This window comes from Lactuca serriola, chromosome 4 (assembly GCF_051521515.1).
Source record: "Lactuca serriola cultivar US96UC23 chromosome 4, Lser_US96UC23_V15, whole genome shotgun sequence".
In the NCBI taxonomy this organism is placed as follows: Eukaryota; Viridiplantae; Streptophyta; class Magnoliopsida; order Asterales; family Asteraceae; genus Lactuca; species Lactuca serriola.
In genome coordinates this window covers 193,769,014-193,791,367 of record NC_136411.1, presented here as the reverse complement: position 1 = coordinate 193,791,367, position 22,354 = coordinate 193,769,014, and the positions used below count along the sequence as shown (strand labels likewise).

The 22,354-nt window shown below is 36.1% G+C and overlaps 1 long non-coding RNA gene across 1 annotated transcript; it reads right to left on the bottom strand.

Annotated features, from left to right (window-relative positions):
- Nucleotides 1-14,194: 14,194 nt before the first annotated feature.
- Nucleotides 14,195-16,956, bottom strand: LOC145100489 (uncharacterized). Its single transcript, XR_013705078.1, has 3 exons — nt 16,815-16,956; nt 15,485-15,553; nt 14,195-14,388 (listed from the first exon to the last, which is right to left on the bottom strand). It is a non-coding gene; the product is annotated as an uncharacterized LOC145100489 (long non-coding RNA).
- Nucleotides 16,957-22,354: the final 5,398 nt, after the last annotated feature.

Here is a 22,354-nt window from a genome sequence, read left to right as displayed (position 1 = left end):
ACTAATAAATTGCGACGTAAGATGGTTTAGTAAGTGCTTGTCCGATGGAAACACACGAATGAGTCAAATCTCACCTGGGAGACGGAGAGTGACATGATGAGTCGCTATCCGCATTTGTTTGCTGATGTGTGATTCCGGGGACAGAATCATTCTAAGGTGGGGAGAATTGTAACGCCCGTGTTTCTGGGCTTGCCATTTTTAGCAATGTAATAGTCTAGGTTAACCTTTGTAACCCAATTTGAAATAATAAAAATGTATTATTTGTGAATTTGTGAATTATGTGAGTTATGTGTTTATTTGCTTAATTATGTGATATAATTAAATTAAGAATAAAATAAGCGTCAAAATTAAAGTATGAGATAAGCTCGATATCTTTGCATAAAGTTGTAGTGGTTGAAACAAGGATTCCGGAGATATAAGGAATGCCAAAATCCGAGTTATAATGAAGAAGTTATGACCTGTCGAAGTTTTGCGACAGAACCGACACGACGCTGAGTGACGTAAAATATGAATTTAAGATAGAGCGATATTTAGCCTTAGCGATCTAGACGAAAGTCGTAGATTTCGTTAAACCGAGAGCATGCATAAAAGGAACGCCCAAATCTGACTTCGTATGAGGAAGTTATGATTTTTCTAAGTTTCGACTTAGCAGTATGCAGCCCGAATACTCGATTTGAGATCGAGCGGTTTTTATCCGAAACAATCTAAATGAGAATCGAAGATCTCGTTGTTAGTAGCGAAACGATGAAAAGATAGGCGAGAACGGACGTCGGACGAAGAAGTTATGATTTTATAACGATGTTTTTCTGTCCCGGCCTCCTAAAAATAATTAATAAAAATAAATTCAAAATTAGCCGACGAAGTCTAAATGAAAGTTGTAGAGTATGGTCTAACCTTCGCTTAGATATAAAGAACGTCGAAAACGGAGCTCGTATGCAAAAGTTACGCAATTTAGAAGTTCGACGAGTCAATTATGCCCAACGTAATTTGAGTACGCCCCGCGTACTCAGGCGGATGCAAGTTGCCTGACCAATACTCGAGTGCCATAGATCGACGCATGCAGTGACGTCAAAGTACGCCCTGCGTAACCAAGTTACGCCCCGCGTAACCAAGTTACGCCCCGCGTAACCAAGTTACGCCCCGCGTACTGAGTACGCCCTGCGTAATTTGAGATTACGCCCCGTGTAATCCTAGACCCTCAACCTATAAATAGAACTCGAAATCAGCCATTTTCTCTTGTTCAAACTCTTCCCTCTCTCTAAGTTTTGCCTCGATTTGCGTGCTAATCATATCCCGAAGCCCCGTTATTATTCCCGAGCCACGAATCAAGATCCGAAGCCCCGAGGATCCCGAAGAGCGTTATTCCCGAGCCGAAGCCCTGCCCGCGAGGAGCCCGGTTTTTGTGATGATATTCCAGATCTACGGAGAGACACTACTTCTGCAAGCCGTAGTGCTGCCCGATCGTCTTCCGATCAGGTGAGTGTATAGTCCTATTTCAATACGCAATATTATACAAGTAATCGTTAAACGTATTTAAGAATACGGAATGTGAGTGTGTAGTTATTTTTATTCCAATGCAATATTATGAAGTATTTAATATAAAATACGTGCTACGTGTATATATTTTGTGGTTATATGTGTGAATGTATATTCACTCTCTTCTATCTCATAGATCTGATATATTCTCTATGAAATACGTGTTATGTGTGTATGCCTCATCTGTTATGTGGAATATGTATTGATTAAAGCATGCTATACAGGTTTTTTTTAAATAGTGTATAAAAATGTATATTTTTATCTACTAATATGTTGGGTAGAACATGGGTAGATAATTGGTGTGTAATAAACAAATGAGAGGCCTCGGTGTTATTGGTGTTATTCTAGTCATTCAACAGAGTATGGATGACGACCACAGACTATTCTAGACTGTCCTTTGGAACACTAGCAGGCTCATTACCTGTAGGTGTTGTGAACGACGTGTTCACCGGTGTACTCTATCCCCCACATGGTTGCCTTTAGGGCACTTATTGTTGAGGAAGCCCCTTTGCAGTAATGTCCGTCCCGATGTAAATCCTGAATTAGGTTCCTTATAATAAAAGTTATTTTAGGGACGTAAAGTGAGGATAACGGGAATGGGTAATCGGGTTTATTATGGATTGTTGAAATTAAATATAATTATTGTGGGTTGAAAACCCTATATGCTCACCAGCTTCCAAGCCTGACCCACTCAGTTTATTTGTATTACAGGAAGTGGCGGAAGAGCTTAAGATGGGCGAATCATCAAGTTGTTTTGTTTACAAGTCTGTATATGTATATATTTGTTGAACGACTTGTAATGTTATTGTTTATGCTTTATGATCTGTATCGGAACATGACATCCCGACTTTTGATTATGAAATGAAATCATATTTCTTTATGAAATGTTTTGATAAATATCTATTTTATCATGTTTTGTTTTTGGGAACGAATTCTGCATCTCTTTTAAAATCAAAAGGATTTACTTTGAAAATGTTTAAAAAGCATAAATGAAATCGGTCTTTTCTGGCCGAGATTTTGGGGATGTCACAATTACTATGTGCATGAGTCATTGTTTCCGCTTGTTGTGAGTTCCTCATAACCATACTAGACGCAGTACCTAATGTTGACATTTGTCACTCTGGGGACTGTAGCTAACAGTCAGGGTGCGGACTCATCAGCCTCGTATAGATCTATACACACTTGTCACGCGCTCCCTCCAAGAGACTCTGGTTATAGGTGGGGACTTTCGTTTGGTACAAACAAAGCCATATGACATCACATGATAGCTAACAACAAGTTCACGAGTAATATGATGAAAAATCGTTTGTATGAAATGATTTCCTTTTCTACCATGTTACAAAGGCGTGATGATGAGTTGAGTTTTCTTGTAAAAGCGTCATGTTATAGTTGAAATAGTTACCCTTGATATGATGTAGTATTCAAATGTATAAATAAAACATATTTCTATTTATAAAACCTATTGTATCCAAAGAGGGTAAAGTTGTGTTGTGAGACGTTTTGCATGATAACAACTTCATATGATAGTTAAAATAATAGTACGAAACGTATAGCAAAAAGGTTGGTGTTTCACACAATTTTAACCATGTGTTTACTTGTATTTTACCCGTTAAAATTGTATAAAAGCATGCACAAAACATTTTAAAACGTAGTTATAGGGGTATGAACTCACTTGGTTGAAGAGGCGGGTTGAAAGAGATAAGGCAATAATCGAGCAGAACTTCGAAAGGAGAAAAAGGATTTTCTCGGGATTCTCGGGAATCTCGGGAGCGTAAAACTTCCTTCCGAACTTGGATATGAAAAACGGGATGTCGGGATGGCTTCGGGGGGTTAAACGCAGAGCTTCGGCACGAGAAAGAGAAGAAATGAGCAAATATGCCCGGAACCCTCGCACCCTTTATATAGGGTCTGAATCCTCAGATTATGCTGGGCGTAATCCGGATCAGACCGGTGACTCCCCCTCCTTCGGATAATATCAGATATTTATAATTTAATTTAATATTTTAATTATTTAATAAACTTCAAAAATTCATATCTTCCTCACACGAACTCCGTTTTCGACGTTCTTTATATCCACGCGTAGGTGAGACTACGCTCTACAATTTTCATTTAGACTCCGTCGGCTAATTTTTAATTTATTTTTATTATTTATTTTTAGTAGACCGGGACATGAAACCTCCGTTAAAAATCCATAACTTTTTTATCCGATGTCCATTTTTGTCAGACTATTTACTGTTGTAATACAATTGATGAGATATTCGATTCTCGTTTAGGTCATGTTGGCAAAAAGTCGCTCGATCTCTATTTCGACTTTTTAGCTATCTACTGCTACGTCCGAAACTTCGAAAAATCATAACTTCCTCATATGAAGTCAGCTTTGGGCGTTCTTTTTATGTATGTTCACGGTTTTGGGATATCTACTACTTTCATTTAGATACCTAAGGCTAAAAAGTATTTTATTGGAATTTCGTATTTTACGCTTAACAGTGTCTTACCGGTATTGTCGCGGATCTTCGATTGGTCATAACTTCTTCGTTATAACTCGGATTTTAGTGTTCTTTATATTTTTGTAAACCTTGTTATGATATCTACCACATGGTATAACCCAATTATAGTTTTATAAAAGCTAAATTTTGACCCTAATTTTGCTGGTGTTACATTATCCCCTCGTTAGAGAGAATTTCGTCCCGAAATTCGCATTTCGACTAGGACTTCAATTGTTAAGGGAAGATGTGTGTACTTCTGTTCCATTTGATCTTCTTGTTCTCTAGTGAATCCAGATTCTATTGTGGGTGTTTCATTGGACCTTCATTATCCCGTCTATTGTTTTGACCGGTATAGGTCGTGTGGATTTGGGTTTCTGTGTTCATCTAAATGTTAGAATTCTTCACTAGTAATACAAGTCAGCTTTGTGTTGAACTTCATAGCTGAATTTATACCTGGTCCATCTATCATCGCTTTGCGTATACCATTTGCATACACACTTTGTAGGGATAGGTTAACCGTAATCATTCCTAGCCTCCGAGTTTTAACTTGACTCGTCGTGCTTGTGCTATTGCTAAATAGTCTTTCGGTAATACTTCGGGAAGGTTGCGAAGGATATAGTACGCCTCACATGAGTGCTATGGGTTTTTGAAACTAGGAACAGTTTGGGAGTTGTGTCAGGTTTGTCGTTATAAATCGGCTAACCCTCTTAGTGTACCTACACTAGTGCCAATTTCACCAATCAAGGATATCTTTATATAGTGTGTAGACTAGAGTTAAACCCATGACCTTTCATTTCATATGATCCATGGGTTAAACACTCCATGGACTATCCATGAAAGCTTAGCCCTACCTAAATGAACTTGGCCCATCACACACATATATCTAAGAGTCCTTATTTAATTAGTTCATTTTGATCATTGAATTAATTCTAAATTAATTCTTGATAAATACTAATTAAATAATATGATTCCATATTAATATATTAGAACTTACAATATGTTAATATAATCATAAATATACTATTCTCAAAAGACTATCCATATAAATTGTGTCGTTGAAGTGCAACCCAAATGGACCATGCTGGGTCGGGTCAAGTACATACCAAATATAGTTATGGACTTAGACATTAATCCAACAAAATGTACTCGGAAGAAAAGTGGGGTCTGCAATAGCCTCCTCTTGGCCCATTGCGAATATCAGAATAGGAGATAAGGATTGTCTAGAGCTAAGGCACATAAGGTTGAACATCAAAGTTAAACTATCGTATGCATAAAATACTCCTATAGTATTCTAAATGTTATGTTTGATTCTAAAGTTTATAAGTTTGGTCAGTTTTAGACTTGTTGTCCACTGTAGCTATCCCCTGGCATACGCAGTTCGGCTCTTGGACAAATATAGTTGATCCGACTATATTTATCCCAGTCCCGATTACATATTTCAAGGCACACCTGTATGGCACAACTCGTCTATAATACTTCTATATAGTTTTCATTATGATACTGACCCTGTTATATAATGTATGCATGTATACTTTATAAAAATTTGATTTTAAAAGTATAACTCTCACTCAGAGTGTTTTTGCCCAGTTGTGTTTATAGTTTTATATCAAAAATGGTTTTGATATACTTAGTTCACTATAAACAATGCTCTGATACCAATCTGTCACACCCCCAAACCTAAACGGCGGCAACATTCGGGGGCGAAGGACGTCATGTACAGTATCATAACAAATGAATAGTAAAGAAAGTACACACAACCATCATATACATGATTGAGACGTTTACATGATTGTAGTATTACATGTTTGCAAAAGTCAATTACAATATGATGTCCAAAAGATTAAACTAACGCCTGAGCGTGAGTCTTCAAAAGCAGTTGCTAACCTGATTTAACGATTTCCTGAGAATACAAGTTATTTCAAAGAAAAAGTGTCAACATTTAAGTTGGTGAGTTCATAAGTAGTGTTTTGATAAAATGTATGCCATTCGAAAGTTCACTTTCGTTTTCCAGAAAATCCGATATTTTCTTATGAGTGTACGAAATGAGTATGAGTGTTTGTTGTATAAATTGTATGTATTTGAACCAGGAAAATCTTATATTTTCCTAAAAGTGAAATGCAGTCTCAAATGACCAAGACCGTAACCTGTAAGCAACTACGACATGCTCAAAAGAATGATGTTGTAAATCGTTATTGTAACCATACTAGACGCAGTACCTAATGTTGACATTTGTCACCCCGGGGACTGTAGCTTACAGTTAGGGTGCGGAGTCGTCAGCCTCGTATAAATCTATATACACTTGTCACGCTCACCCTCCAAGAGACTCTGGTTATAGGTGGGGACTTTCGTTTGGTACAAACAAAGCCATATGACATCACATGATAGCTAACAACAAGTTCACGAGTAATATGATGAAAAATCGTTTGTATGAAATGATTTCGTTTTCTACCGTGTTACAAAGGCATGATGATGAGTTGAGTTTTCTTGTAAAAGTGTCATGTTATAGTTGAAATGGTTACCCTTGATATGATGTAGTATGCAAATGTATAAATAAAACATATTTCTATTTATAAAACCTATTGTATCCAAAGAGGGTAAAGTTGTGTTGTGAGGTGTTTTGCATGATAACAACTTCATATGATAGTTAAAATAACAATGCAAAAAGTATAGCAAAAAGGTTGGTGTTTCACACGATTTTAATCATGTGTTTACTTGTATTTCACCCCTTAAAAGTGTATAAAAGCATTCACAAAACATTTTAAAACGTAGTTATAGGGGTATGAACTCAGTTGGTTAAAGAGGCGGGTTGAAGGAGATAAGGCACTAATCGAGCAGAACTTCGACAGGAGAAAGCGGATTTTCTCGGGATTCTCGGGAATCTTGGGAGCGCAAAACTTCCTTCCGAACTTGGATATGAAAACCGGGATGTCTGGATGGCTTCGGGGGGTTAAACGCAGAGCTTCGACACGAGAAAGAGAAGAAATGAGCAAATATGCCCGGAACCCTCGCACCCTTTATATAGGGTCTGAATCCTCAGATTACGCTGTGCGTACTGAGGCATTACGTTGGGCGTAATCCGGATCAGACCAGTGACTCCTCCTCCTTCGGATAATATCGGGTATTTATAATTGAATTTAATATTTTAATTATTTAATAAAGTTCAAAAATTCATATCTTCCTCATACGAACTCCGTTTTCGACGTTTTTCATATCTGCGCATAGGTGGGACTACCCTCTACAACTTTCGTTTAGACTCCGTCAGCTAATTTTGACTTTATTTTTATTATTTAATTTTAGTAGGCCGGGTCAGGAAAACTCCGTTAAAAATCCATAACTTTTTGATCTGATGTCCGTTTTTGTCATACTTTTTACCATTGTAATACTATTGATGATATCTTCGATTCTCGTTTAGGTCATGTTGGCAAAAAGTCGCTTGATCTCTATTTCGACTTTTTAGCTGTCTACTGCTACGTCCGAAACTTCGAAAAATCGTAACTTCCTCATATGAAGTCAGATTTGGGCGTTCTTTTTATGTATGTTCATGGTTTTGGGATATATACTACTTTCATTTAGATAGCTAAGGCTAAAAGTATTTTATTGGAATTTCGTATTTTACGCTTAACAGTGTCTTACCGGTATTGTCGCAGATTTTCGATTGGTCATAACTTCTTCGTTATAACTCGGATGTTAGTGTTCTTTATATTTTTGAAAACCTTGTTACGATATCTACCACATGGTATAACCCAATTATAGTTTTCTAAAAGCTAAATTTTGGACCCTAATTTTGCTGGTGTTACACTCGACGAGTTCCACAGTGGACTCAGCGAGTCCAGGGTGCTGTTGCCGGGATTTTCGATTTATTGAGTAGTTTTTGATGAGGATAATTACCAAAACTCGTTTTTTTATCGCCTAAAATCGATTTTTCATGAATGGTATGGTTATCCTTATCTAAATTAATGGATTTGGTTAAATATGGATAATATAGGATTATTATGATTCAAATATTTGACCTAGTATGGTTGAAAAGTTTCAGTTTACACCTTTTAGGTTTTATAGTTTAAAATTGAACTTAAAAGTTTTACTTTTTGAAATTTAAATAGTTAAACCCTAATATTTTGAAAGGTTTCAAAATTTGTCCTCAAGTTTTGGAATTTAAAATTTAATTAAAAATCATTAGTTTTGAAATATTAAATTCTAGAACCCTAGTATTTTGAATAGTAAAAATTTCATCCTTATGGTTTTATTAAATTAATTAAGTGTTTAATTAAAAGAGAGAATTAATAAATCCATAAAAATATGGTTTAAATTTGATTAAATTAAAAGTCTAATTTATAGTTTAAACCACCTAGTATTTTAAAAATATAAAATACACCCTTATACTATATAAAATTAAAAGTCTAATATATTATGTATGTAAAAGTAACCGTCAGTCTTACCGTTAGTAGGCCTTATTCACGAAGCTGGTCTATAAGGTGTGTTTAAGGAAGTGGCCTGTAAAATGACCGCCATTGGGTATCCACTCTTACCCACCGCAACCTTAACTAGTGGACGGTCGTTAGTTGAACGGGTAGGATAGGACACAACCTTCTATTATAAGTATAATGAAATACGAAGTAACTAAACACTTTTATAAATTCCCAAATCTTAGTTACTTTAGGAAAAATGTGGATTTGGTGTTAATCCATGAAATTGCACATTACACCGTGTTAGTCGTTAGTGGAGCGTGTGTGGTTAACCGGCACACTAATATGGGGCCAATGAAGGATGGCAATAGGTAGCTCATAGATTATCATAGATCAATGTAGTTTGTGTGGTTAACCGGCAAATTGATTAGGTGATAGACATCTTCGAGAGTACCAAGCTAATTTGCATGGTTATCCAGACCTTGTTTGTGATCCTCGATATCCCAGTCATAAACTTGAAGGGCATAATCGAGATGAAACATTCCATTGAAAAGTTCAATGAATCTCAAAAGATCTACGAGTTTCAATTCATCTAAAACCTAATTTTCAATGTTCGTTTTTCATGGTAGAAATTGGTAAATCGTCATTTACCTACCTTAAAATATTTTGCAGTTGGATTACGACATCCCTCTTCCGGGTTGTAGAATATTGTGTTGGGTCCTAGCCTTAATATTTCATTTGGGTGTTATATTAAGGATTGAATCAACTAACTTGAATCTCTCCCGTTTTGTAGATGTCAAAATCTAACAATTATGGTCTTCCTGAATCCTTTGGAAAAGTTTTCCACATGAAGATGATGTTTCACGATTGGATTATGGAAATGGAAATCATGCTTCACTTCCTCCACCTCCTCCAATAATTCTCCTTGACCCACGTGTTCAACGACTTGAAAAGTTCAAGGTCACTCAAGCCCAATTGGCTAGCAAACACGAAGATGTAAAGTCTGTATGTACTCACGTCTTGGACATGAAGTTGCATATTAACAAGTTGGGAATGTTGGGTGTCAATGTCTCAAGGAAGTTGGATGTTGACTTGGTTCTTCAATCACTTCCCGGATCATATAGTGAGTTCATAAAAGATTACTATATGATGGACCACGACGTGACCCTCATTGATCTTACCTATTTGCTAATTGTCGCTGAATCAACAATGATTTGGCGCACTAGTAAAGCAAATTTGACCAGTAAGTCAACTTCCCAAACTTCCATGGATATCGACGATAGCAACATTGGAAGTCCAGAAAAGTCTTCTTTCCTCAATTGAAAGGGATTGGCGAAGGTCAAACCGTTTGACCGGATGGTAAAGAGAAAGGCTGAATCTAAGATTGTCCCGTGTGCTATTCCGAAAGAGCTCGTTTTTTTCTACTGCAAATAGAAGGGCCATTGGATGCGAAGCTGTCGTATCTACCTGAAGGATCGCGAAGATGGGAAAGTCAAGATGTATGACTCTGCTTTAGGTAAAATCCACTATATAACTCTATTAAGTTCCTATTTGTAGATTGTTAATACATGATGTGATAAGATTGCATTTTGATGTTTTTTAGGATCGAAGAAAAGAAAAGATGCTTAAAAGAAGAGTGAGCTGAGTCTGATTACGAAGAAATGGATTTCGATCGCATGGTTTAAAGATCGGATTTTTGAGCTGTTGTTTAAGAGTTACGGTAGATTGCTTAGAAATATTTAGTAACATATTTTTCATTTGTAATTCCGTTGTAAGGATAAGTTTTTCCGTACTTTTATAAATAAAATAAATTTTGTTTTGTCTTATTTATATATCCTTACAATAGCATTTGTGAACATTGATGTTTGTAACTTTCTATTGATAGCAATATTGAAAAGTATGTGATTCTTAGTTATGTTATTTATGGTAGTGTCAGAAATTTACCAAATAAGGAATGACTCTCATCACCTAAATTTCAATTAGACAGAAACTTGGAATCATGGAACTGGTATTGTATGATGAATGAGAACCTTCGTATTTGGGAAATTAAGACTAATTCCTTGTTCACTTAAGTATGTGAGTCAAGTGAAGGACTAGGACTTCTAGTACACATTGTTGTGCACTAGGTCAAGTCCACCGCAAAGAATGATAAGAATATTCATAATGAGTTGTTAAAAGTTTAGTAAATATGGTTATGCTTACAAGATTAAGTGTAATTCTAAATCGTTGAAAAAGTTTCAATGTATAGCAGAACGAATAAGAAGAATCAATTAGGCAGAAGGATAAAAGTTTCTCCAATTTGAAAAGAAGGAAGACTACTTAAGTATCGCACTTTATGATTAACTTTGTGATTATGAAACCATGTCACAATTGATCCTCTTAGGACACCTTAGTGCACTAGTATGGCTAAGAAGAGGAATCGAAAATTATTGGAATGGTTAAATCAAAAGGTGAATCATACTTTGTTCCAAAATCAAATCTTAGAGTTGAACTCCAAGATTGTGACTTGAGTGACACATCTTAAAGAAGGTTTATAACACACTCATCAAATGTGGACTAGAAAAGTTTCTTACTCCTGCACATTTGAAATTGGTAAGTTGTGATGTCTTGGATGAGACAAAGACAAACTAAGACCAATTGTGTGAAGTGTTTGTCTTGATAAGAACCCGCACTGACTCTTGAATATTTGGTTGTCAAGTAAATGTTTCTTGACAAGACACTCTTATATGTCAAGAGGTCAGTGAGAGTCTTAAAGATCTTGAAAAAGATTTCAAGAACTTATCAAGAGTGAACCTATTGTTTATCACTAGCACACGACTTGAGGTTTGTAACCTATCATGCTGACACATTCTTGTTTCTATTCCCATTCCATTTAAAGTTGACTATGCATGTTAGTCATATAAGTTCTCAGTTGAATGCATAAAGGCAAAGCACCTTAATCAATGAAAGTTCATTGATTTGTATGGGTGATCTGCTCAACAACTTGGAAGACATGGTATGCCCTTGTGCTGCCAGGTGGCAAAAATGAAGATTGAACAAGTTCATTCCATATGAGTTTTGATTTGTCACAAACATTGTCTTATGATTATGGTTATGGCAAATTCACATGGATAGGAACGCATAAACCATAAAATCTAAGTGATAATGTTTCTCTCCGCTTCATGAAAATGATTGTGAGGAAACTCTTTCACTAGGAAGATTTAAGGAGACAGTGATTGTGTAAAATACATTCTCAAATTGAATTTTGATTATGGCATCCCTCTTCATAGTTCGAATTATGATATTTGGCAATTAGTTTAACATTTAAGAATTATTGTTGTAAGTTTTGAAATATTAGACACACATATGAGCTTTCTAATAAAAGGTGTATGAGATTAGATAAAGTCTTATCGAAGCCTTTTGTATCAGAAATATGAACTTTGGTAAGAAAGTCAATAAGTATTAATTTCTAGAAGTCCAGTTGTTTTCTGAGTACATGTCAAAGCTAGTGGGAGCATAAGTGTTATAATTATCATGTTAGTGGGAGCATGATTATTATTTTATGTATTGCAAGTTAGCATTATTAATTATATAAAACAAAAGTTTCAATTCGAAAAGTTGCTGAGGTTGAAAAGTTGTTTTGCTATAATTAAGGGAGAGAAATTTATACTTCATTTCAAATCTAAAAGCTTAGATCGAGAAATTTTAATCAAATTTAGTCAAAGGACATATATAAATGTTATGTTGAAAAGATTAAACATAAAGGGAATTCTACATATGGCAATATTATAGCAAGAGACTGGTAAAATATCATGTCCTTATTTAAGACGTTATAATTGTATCCCATATGCTTCAGGTATAAGATCGATTACATACGTTGTAATATTCGGCCGTTCTGTCTATTCCAAATGCCTAGAGCGTTAAGAGGGAAAAAGGACAAAAATCAAATATGACTAAAGTAAGTTAAAAAATTGTCAAGTATAATCTAAAGTTCGCTGAGGATTGGTCACTTGTGGGCAGTTGGAAGTATAGTAATGGATGGACCATATCGAAATTATTATGAATAGATAAGATTCTATTTAGAATGAGTTGCCATATGGAAAATATGGAAATGTTTCCATAATGGGAGTTGGATATTAAGAATCTATGTAGATTAGAAACTTTTATGTAAGAAGGATGTTCAAAGGAATGTACTTTGAATGTGAGACTTCATAGAGTACTTTGTAATATCATTGGCAAAGTCTTTGTGACTTTATTGCTATGACATTACATAAGGATCATTGCGTAAAATGTTAGAATCTAACACATTCTAATAGTGGCAAGAATTTCATATTCTTACACTTATGATAAGGATTGGGAGTTGTGAAATGAGCATCATTGGAAATGTATTCAATTGATCTATTTCACAATGTAAGGACCATAGGTAAACATAGTGTGCATACTTGGAGCATGGGATAACTATTGTTTTTCAATTCAAGCATTAAGTTGATTATCCAAAACATTATACAATGATTAATGTGTAATCGATATGGTGATTAAATAAAAAGTGTTTTATCTATACTCAAAAGTTTTGAGACCATATTGGAATCGATTATTATTGTGTTTCACTTCGTATGTTTTGACTTCCAGAATAACTAGGTTATTAAAATGTCCACAATCAATCATACTTTAGAATATAGCTCTCGAAAAGTCCTGATCCTTCCCTAAAAACCACTAAACATAAAGTGGTTTTGTCGTATCCTTTGAGAACATTATAAGAGAAAGACGGAAAAACAATGCTCACACACGCATTTCACGCTTCAAAAACCAAGAAAGACTCAAACAAACTCGCTCTCACTTAATCCGCATATCCGGAACTCTTTGATTTGAACTACTCCGAATCCGGCGATGAACTCACATTTCTCCCCTGGGGGCTCTTGCTTCTGTCTTCCTCTTTCTGGCATCTAGTGGAAATTCTCTTGATTGATCTGTTTCTTCTACTCTATGCCTACTAAAAGATTAACCATGCCCTACCACCAAGAACATATTCTCGCCATCTATTCAGAGGAAGAACTCATTCTTCAACAAAAGAAATCGCTGCTCCAAGTGTTCATGAGTGCTCCTGAAATAAGATTTGAGTATTGGATTAAACCCACGCTCATTTGAATCACTTCATGGATTTTATCACGAGTGGTTAGTGAGACGATAATATCTTATATTTTGAAACGGATACATGTAAGTTGTAGTTTGCAAGTCGGTCTCACATTGACATATGTGAACGCACCAGTAACTCCGTGTGATAAAACATATTGTTGTGTGATTTGATGAGTAAGTATAAGCGAGCATTAGAGTCGAAGTTTATTCGTTCCTTTTACCCTAAGAGAGATAAAAACGATATCTTTGTGTCCCTCGATGATTTAGTGATGACACCCTAAGCGCTTGGCGAAGCCTGCACAAAGTTGATGTGTTCAATTGTACTCTACTGTCAGTCGTCATAAATCGGAAATTGGGAAACAACACATGAACAGAGAGTATGATTAAAATCCATGTTTCATTTCATATGATATCTAGAATGGAGGAATATATGATACCTTATCTAAAGGACTCATTGCTGATAAGATCAGAGTTCGACGACGGCTTTTGAAAGCTACGATTGCTAATTAGGTTCTAAAGTCGTACTTCCAATATAGTTATTAGACTTATACAAGTGGGGGACTATTGGATTAGGTGTCTAAGTGTAACGTCATGATTTTTCACCCAAATTTGTTTCATTTATTTCTAAAATCTTTGAACGGAAAATGCAGCGGAAGATTGTAAACATCGTTCATTTCAAAAACATTTCAAATCACAACGTTACGTTCAATTCAAAACCAAAATATCAAAAGTATTTAATTATAGCGGAAACATAAGTTTCAAAATTAAATAACGTCTCCAAGTGGCATCTTTATCTAAGGATAAACTACCCAAAAGTGTCCTCATTTCACCAAGCCAAGCTACTAAGCTACCTGTACCAATAGTAAAGGCACAAAGCAAAGAAACAAGTGTCATCAAATGCTTCGTGAGCCAATAGGAGTTTGTACACAACCAAAGGGAAAACATACCATCCCCTAATGGGTCAATCATTCAAATTACGATCATATAAACAAAATTCACATAACAATCAATAATCAATTATCTTTCGCATACAATTCAATCATTCAATTTGGTATCGTCTATTCCCATATCATTCATTAGTGTAACATCAATCGTATTTCATGCATAATCATATGGTAATCGTACATCATCATACCAAAGGAATCTATCATAATCGTATAGGTGTAGGTAGTCTCATAGTGATACCTAACCCCAAGGGAAAAACCCGTTTACTACCTTGTGTGCCTGGCCAGCCAAATGCTTTAGGTGATTCGCGACTCCCACCCGTCACACCGACCCCAAGACTCCACTTTCAGTACTCCGACTATGCAATGTACAAGTACATCGCGGTGTCGTTCGGGATCGGTACAAACAATGTCAATTCAACGATATAACTCCTGATTCGCACATGATGTTTGTTCCGGCCTCGTTCGAATGGCCAACATCACTCCAGTCCGCAAACACCGAAGTGTACACGTACCATGTGTCGCACGGGCATCTAGAAAGACTGAGCAACTCGAAAATGGCTTAAGCTCTTTTCCTAGGAGGTATTTTTCAACAAACCAGGCTCGAAGGTATCCGGATTAAGGTTTCATGCTAAGTGCTAGGTTCTACCCTTTTCCCTCTACGTATAACCCCACATAATCGATCGTAAATCAAGTACAAGCATGCAATATTCGTATTATCATAATCAAGATTCATAACATATGTACCTAGAAGGTACTCAACAAGATCAAGCATTTCATTTAGCATATCGTAGTTGCAATTAATTGTATCAAGTACCAGTTAGTCAGATCAACCAAATTTATTAAGCATACAAATGTCACAGAAGGCAAAACAATGACATATCTCATATTGCATTTACTGGCGTAATCAACAATTAATAATATCCTAATTTGACTAACCGAGCCGTTTCCGGAAAGTAGTTTTCGATTATGTACAAGGTTTATGAAAAGTCTATCGACTCACCTTTGCCTTTGGTTCGGCAGTGAAATCACTTCAAAACGTGAATTCGTAGCTCTTCTACTCAACAAATACCTAAACAAAAAGTATATATTTACTTAGTTTAGGCTATGATAAACATGATTAACACTTGTATATTTAGCTTATCTCATATTACTTTATTAGACTAGTCTATTGTTGTTTATAAATTACGATTGCCTTGATTTGCTTTATTACTTAATTAAATTGTATGTTAGTATCCTTCAATGTTAACTAACCATAATGAAGCTTATATTACAAAGTCGTTGACACTAATCTGGAATCAACTTGTGCTTTTAATTAACTATTCCATGTCATGCACCGTAATATATAATTTGTGATCAGATAGAAACTCTTTTATAAATTATACACGTTCATTTACAAAATTCCTTATTAAGACATATACCATTATTTCATTATTTGAATCACAAGTTCATAAACATAGCTTTTAATATTTGCTGAAAATTAGATTATTTTTAACACTTTAGAATTAGCATGTAACTATTGTAGTATTATTTTATCTTTACTAATAAAGCACGTGATATTGCCAAAATTATAAGCCACGACATTTATGTGATGATTACTTAAACTTCAACTAGACTTAACAAATTCAAAATTTCATGTAATTACGATAACCGGTCATGTTCTAATAATAATATACACACATAATCTAATTAAAGACCTTATCCGGTGAAGTTTTGGTAGTTGTAACTTGTTTATAAGTTAATTAATCAACTTATATCTATATTGTCATAAGAAGGCTACGACTACACTATTTTCTTTTATGGCCGGACACAAAGGGATATGATTGTCTGTAGTTTCGAGACTAGTAGATTAATAAAATCAGAAGGATTACCCACTTCAGATGGCTAAGGGTACTTGATTTGGCAGCAAACCAACTTGGTTAGATAGACAAAAGAAAAGAAGTGAAACAGATGTATGTTTATTGGCTGCCCCTCATCGTGAAATCAGAAGAAAATTATAGAAGAAAAGAGAGAAGTATAAGCTTTGACATAAGCTTTCTTCAATAGCAGCTGCTCATGGAGAACATCCCAAACACACCAGTACACACATGGGCTATTATCCCATCTGGATTTGTTCCATGAGCAGTATCTCGTTTAAGGATTAAGAGCATTGGGTTGACAGAAAGTTCCAAGAACAAGGAAGGAAAGGAAGGGCTATAACTTGGCAGCAAAGCAACATGGTGTCAAATATATGCTTAACAAACTAACGTTTACTATGCAACTGCTACATCGGATTAATACATTCACAGTCATTAGCAATTGTATGATCTTTCAAGTTTATGAAGGAAACTTACCAGGTGCAAAGAAGGCCCTGTTTCTTCCTGCTTTGATTTCCAGAACACGCAACGCTGTTTCTTTCTCTAGTCGACGCAAATATGGCAGCCCATAAGGAGTGAGTGTGATTGGTGTATTTAGGGTGTAAGGGAAGTATGCGAATCGATATCGTAACGGAAACGAAAAGAAAAGATAGGATGCGGCAGTTTCCTTGATCACGTAGGGTTATTTATTAAAACTAATTTAGAATCGTGAGTTATGAGCGTAGAGAATTCAATTTACAAATTGAATTCTAATTTCAATTATATCCCCTGATCTTTGAGACTTATTACAATATTAACCCTATAATTTTCCTTTTGTTTTACTTTACAACCGTATCATTTAATAATTTAATTTATCAATAAATGATCTTTTAATACTTTAAGTATCAATTAAATCCTAAATAATCATTTAAAATATTAATTAAATCTTTTAAATCATAAATAATATATTTTTGTTCATGTTATTATATATTAAGCATATAGTCCTACACGAAATATACGCACAACTTAATCTTATATATAACGGAAGACTAACTTCGTTAACAATGAGATTTTTTTGGGTCGTTACACTAAGCCCATAAGTATTTTCGTATGTACTTGACCTGATTATGAGCATGGCCCTTTTGGGTTGTCTTCACCTTAGCAACTGATAGGATGAATTATGGAGAAAAAGGATTAATTGTGATTTATTAATATATTATGTGAATAATATATTAAAAGAGACATCATATGGTTTAATTAATATTGATCAAGAAATAATTTAGAATTAGTTTTGTGGTCAAAAGAGATTAATTAAATCAAGGGGACTGATATTGTAATTATAAGATAGTTACATAGTTGGGCTTAGGATCCATAAGGAAGAAATGGACGAATTCTATATGGCCGTCCATATAGAAATCATCCAAGGGGCCTTTTGGAAGGATCCTTTGGGCTGCTTAAGGACTAAGCAATTAGATTAGGGTTTTGACTGAAACCCTAATTGCTCAGCTTTATCAGGAACCCTTGGGCATGCCAAAATTGACCTCTAGAAACCCTAGAAGGATTCCGTAGCCGATTTTGAGCATCTCCTCTCTTTCTTTCTCTCTCTCTCTCTCTCTCGTTCTTCCTTGTTGCTAATGGTGTTTGTGACTCCATTAGAGGTGCAACATTTAAGGCACTAAGCTTTCAAAGGTAAAGGAGTTCTTGTTATTACTACATAACAAGTTGAGGTAATCATTCTAACTTGTTTATTATGTTCATTTCGAAATATGCATGCTAGATTAGGGTTTATTGCTTTGGTATTCAATGTTGTATGTTCAAATTAGAATTTCCTAGATCAAAGAAATTAGGGTTGCATGTACACCATAAGAATGATGTTATGCTCATAACCCATCAAATAATACCTATAATCCATGCATGGCTCGTCTTAGCACAAAATCCAAATCTATATGATATGATATTCAACGGACATGGAGAAACCATAAATTTGAAACCTTTGTCTCTTCTAGCCGCACAAGCCCCTTTAAAAAGGACCAAAACATGCTCTAAAACCTACATATGTGATGTAGAACACAAAAAGGTTGAAGTATGAGGACTTACAAAGAGTCCAAAAGATGCAGAAAAATGTAGGAAAGGATTACTTGCTGAATCAAGGTGTTAGCTCTTCTTATTCTCCCTTCAAAACCATTACAAGATTGCTAAAATGAGCACAAGAGCACCAATGAGGAATAGGGTTAGGGTTTCTGGGGTTTGAAAGTGATGGAGGCAGAGGATGAGCAACCCTAGCCTCCCACTTTCGTTTAAATACCTAAAAAGTTAGGGTTTTGCATCTGCTAGCTGCCACATCGTTGTGACTTTAATGAAGCACGCGAAAGAATCCAACATTTCCATGTCGTGGTGCCTCCACCACGCCATGGAAACCCAAAGATTGCAGAATTGAAAAGTATAAAAAAGGGTACCTCAAGATCTGGGTGTTACTACTCTCCCCCAATTGAATTAGACTTTGTCATTGAATTCTGCTGCTACAAATAAATCAGGATAGTACTCTCTCATCTCCTCCTCGGGCTCCCAGGTCTACTCTAAGCCTTTTCGGTGCTACCACTACGCCTTCACTAAACCCACTTCCTTGTTTTGCAGAGTCTTCGTCTTCTTATCGAGGATCGCAACCAGTCTCTCTATGTAGTTTAGGAGCTCATCCACCTAACTGTTCTCCAATGAAACCACTATGGAATCGTCGGCGTTGCACTTTCGTAGTTGAGATACATGAAAATTGTTGTGAATCTGTCTGAGATCCTCGGGCAGCTCCAAACGATAGGTAACCATGCCCACCCAAGAAATAACCCTGAAGGGAGCAAAATACCTAGGGTCCAGCTTGCCACACTTTCCGAACAGAATGACACCTTTCCAAGGTGACACCTTTCCAAGGCGACACCTTTCCAATGTGACACCTTCATGAGCAGCATATCCCCGACCTGAAACTCTAAATCTGATCGGCGCATATCAACATAACTCTTCTCTCGGCTTTACGCGGACTCCAATCTTCCACATACCTGTTGGATCAACTCGGTAGTACGAAGCACCACCTTCGTGCTACCTATGACTCGTTGACCGACCTCACCCCAACAAATGAGGGTCCATAATTTTCTCCTGTAGAGCATCTCAGAAGGAGGTCGATTAATTCTGGTGTGGTAGCTATTGTAGTAACAAAACTTAGACAATGGGAGATACGTATCCCAGCTATCGTCAAAATCCAGTACACATGCCCAAAGCATATCCTCTAAAGTCTGAATAGACTACTCACTCTATCCATCAGTCTGCAAATGAAATGTCGTGCTGAAGTGCAGAAGAGTACCCAACTTGTCATGAAATTCTTCCAGAACCTAGAATTGAAACCGACATCTCAATCCGAAATAATTGAGACTAGGACTTCATGGTGTGCCACAAACTCCCTAATATAAACATCGCAGAAAAGGGTATTTTGATTTCTAAATTCCATATGTACATTAGTGGATTTACTGAAATAACTGAGACTAGAATATTAAATAAGATTTTATTTGGTTCTAGTATTAGTGGATTTACGGGTGCAAGTAGTTAAAAAAGGGATCGTGTCGTGGTTTTTTAGGGTTATTCGATTTAGGAGAGTCTTCTCCCAGTGCTCGTGAGTTGAAGGCACCAATGCCGGGTCACTAAATTATGTATGTAGGATGCTAGTTGTCTTTGTGACTCTTGCATGTTAGTATAAGCCTACGTGGTAGAATAGTTGTATCTGTGTTGACCAGCTGGGTCTAGCTATTATTATTGTGTTATGATGATTATATAGGACTAAGACTGCTGATAGTCTCCAGGGTTGCAAATAACCCACCAAACATGCTGTTAGCCCACTGGGACTCTGATAGTATCCAGGGTTGCTGATAACCCATCAGGCGTGCTGTTAGCCCACTAGGACTGTTGATAGTCCCCAGGGTTGCTGATAACCCATAGCTTTTTATTTGTGTTGTGGTTTGTGCTTACAATTTGCGGTTTACATGTTTCAGTGTTCCTTATATTTAAGGAGGGGCTCGGCTCGATTACATCGCATCAATGGGGGACTTGTGTACTTGATAACTTTTAATGATACTTTGATAAATGTTTTAAGATTCTTATAGTTGTGAACTAAATGTGTTGAGAGAAAAACGTTGAACAAATGTTAGTACAAGATAATGTTGTGGAATAATTAGTTAATCTCAAGAGATGTTGTTAGCTCAACAATAATAAGTTATAAGTGTTAGATTGCGGAATATAAAGGAAATATAAATTACAGCAAGTTATATCAAGTAGACACCAAGTTGATTCATAACAAGGATTTCATGCAAACACAAGTTAGTAAATGTGATCAAGTTAAGGTGAAGAGGAATTCGGGATATCAGTTAAGATAGAATAGAGATGAATGGTCTTTGTAGTTTAGTAATAGTTCTGGAAGTGATAAGAGTGGTAAAGATACATGAAGAGGGGGTCTCTATTTATAGAGTCCCGAAAAGTTACATTGGAAATAAACAAATACTATTCTATTGACTTCAATGACCATGCAAGTTTCACTGGACAAAACAAAGAAAACATCGTAAGTCAGTAAAGTAACATGAGAGTTTTCATTCATCATTCAACTTTGCGGTAGTTTTTGCGGTTGTAGTTCACAAAAGATCTTCTCCAACTTCGGTAGTTAACTTCTTCTATGGCATCACCAACAATCCAGATTGTGGCTCCTTAGCTAAAGAGGGTCACTTTTTGTATCCATAATTTCACCCAAAAGTGACCTCTTAGCTTTCTTGCTTCAGTTGTTTAACTTGAGGAACCGGATGAGAATCCACTAGAACATTCTAACTTCGAAAAACCACTGGATTCTCCTTGATATTTTAAATTTGACTTCATACGTAGTGTGCTTCGATTTTTTTCACTGAGGCCAAAGTGATGTCTAGTTGTTTCTTGGTGAGTCGATGGATTGCAGTCACCGAAATGAAGTATTTGGGACCATCTTGAGCTTTTTTGTATATGACCCCTAGCTCATGAAAATTTGTTGCACTGAGTGACATGCCTTGGATTCCGTCAATGAAACTTGGCACAAGTTAGAATTCTGGAAAATCAAACTTCTTAGGAAGAATTGGATGAATTTCTGCATCAATCCTTCCAAAGTCGAAAATAAATCTCTTGAGGACATCACAAGCTCTTTCATAAGAAACATTCATCTTCGGATGCTTTTCAGATTTAAACTGAAATACCCGAGCTATTAAGAATATTTCTTTAGGGTTCATATTCACAAAGTCTGCTTGGGTTCAAATGTATTCATCTCCTCTTTTGGTCAAGGTGAATTGATAGAAGTCAACCTTCATGAATTTTCTCACTTTGTAGTTTTTGACCCCGTCTGGTCTATCTTTAGACCTTATTTTCTCGAACTCTGAACCATGCTTAGCATGAAAGAGGTCCAGGCGTTCAAAATCCATGGGGATTCTCTTGTCATCCAGAAGGATTGGATCAAAAGATTGGAAGACTGTAAAAACTTGGAGTTTGGGGAGATAGGAATGTCCAGTAAGCATCTGAAGGAGGTTCACCGTAAGTAAGGATTGGACGATAGTCATCATCCAATAGTTTGCTGGTGGGGTTTACCCAAGAGTTGAATAATGAATCATTCATCATTATATCGAACCCATCAGCTCTCCAAATCTGTTCTTCAAACTTTGCTACCCTCGAGTCACGTTTTCTTTGAGCTGTGGCCAGAGAGTCATCGAAGTGTTCAGAAGACATTTTAGGTGCTAATTTTTTCAAATGAGGAAGAGTGTGTTGTGGAGAGTCTTGAGAGATTGAATTTTGAGGAGACTTTTTTGGAGACTTTGGTGAAGACCGCGTAGTTGGTTGTTTGTTCAATTTTTCGATAAGAGGATGTTGAATTCGTAGAGGAGTTTGATGTTGATGAACTAAAGGAGTCTTGGATTGTAAAGGGTCTTGTTCTTGTTCTCTTTCACTTCCCCTTTCTGAGGAAACAAGCTCTCGTTGCTCCTCAAACAACTGCT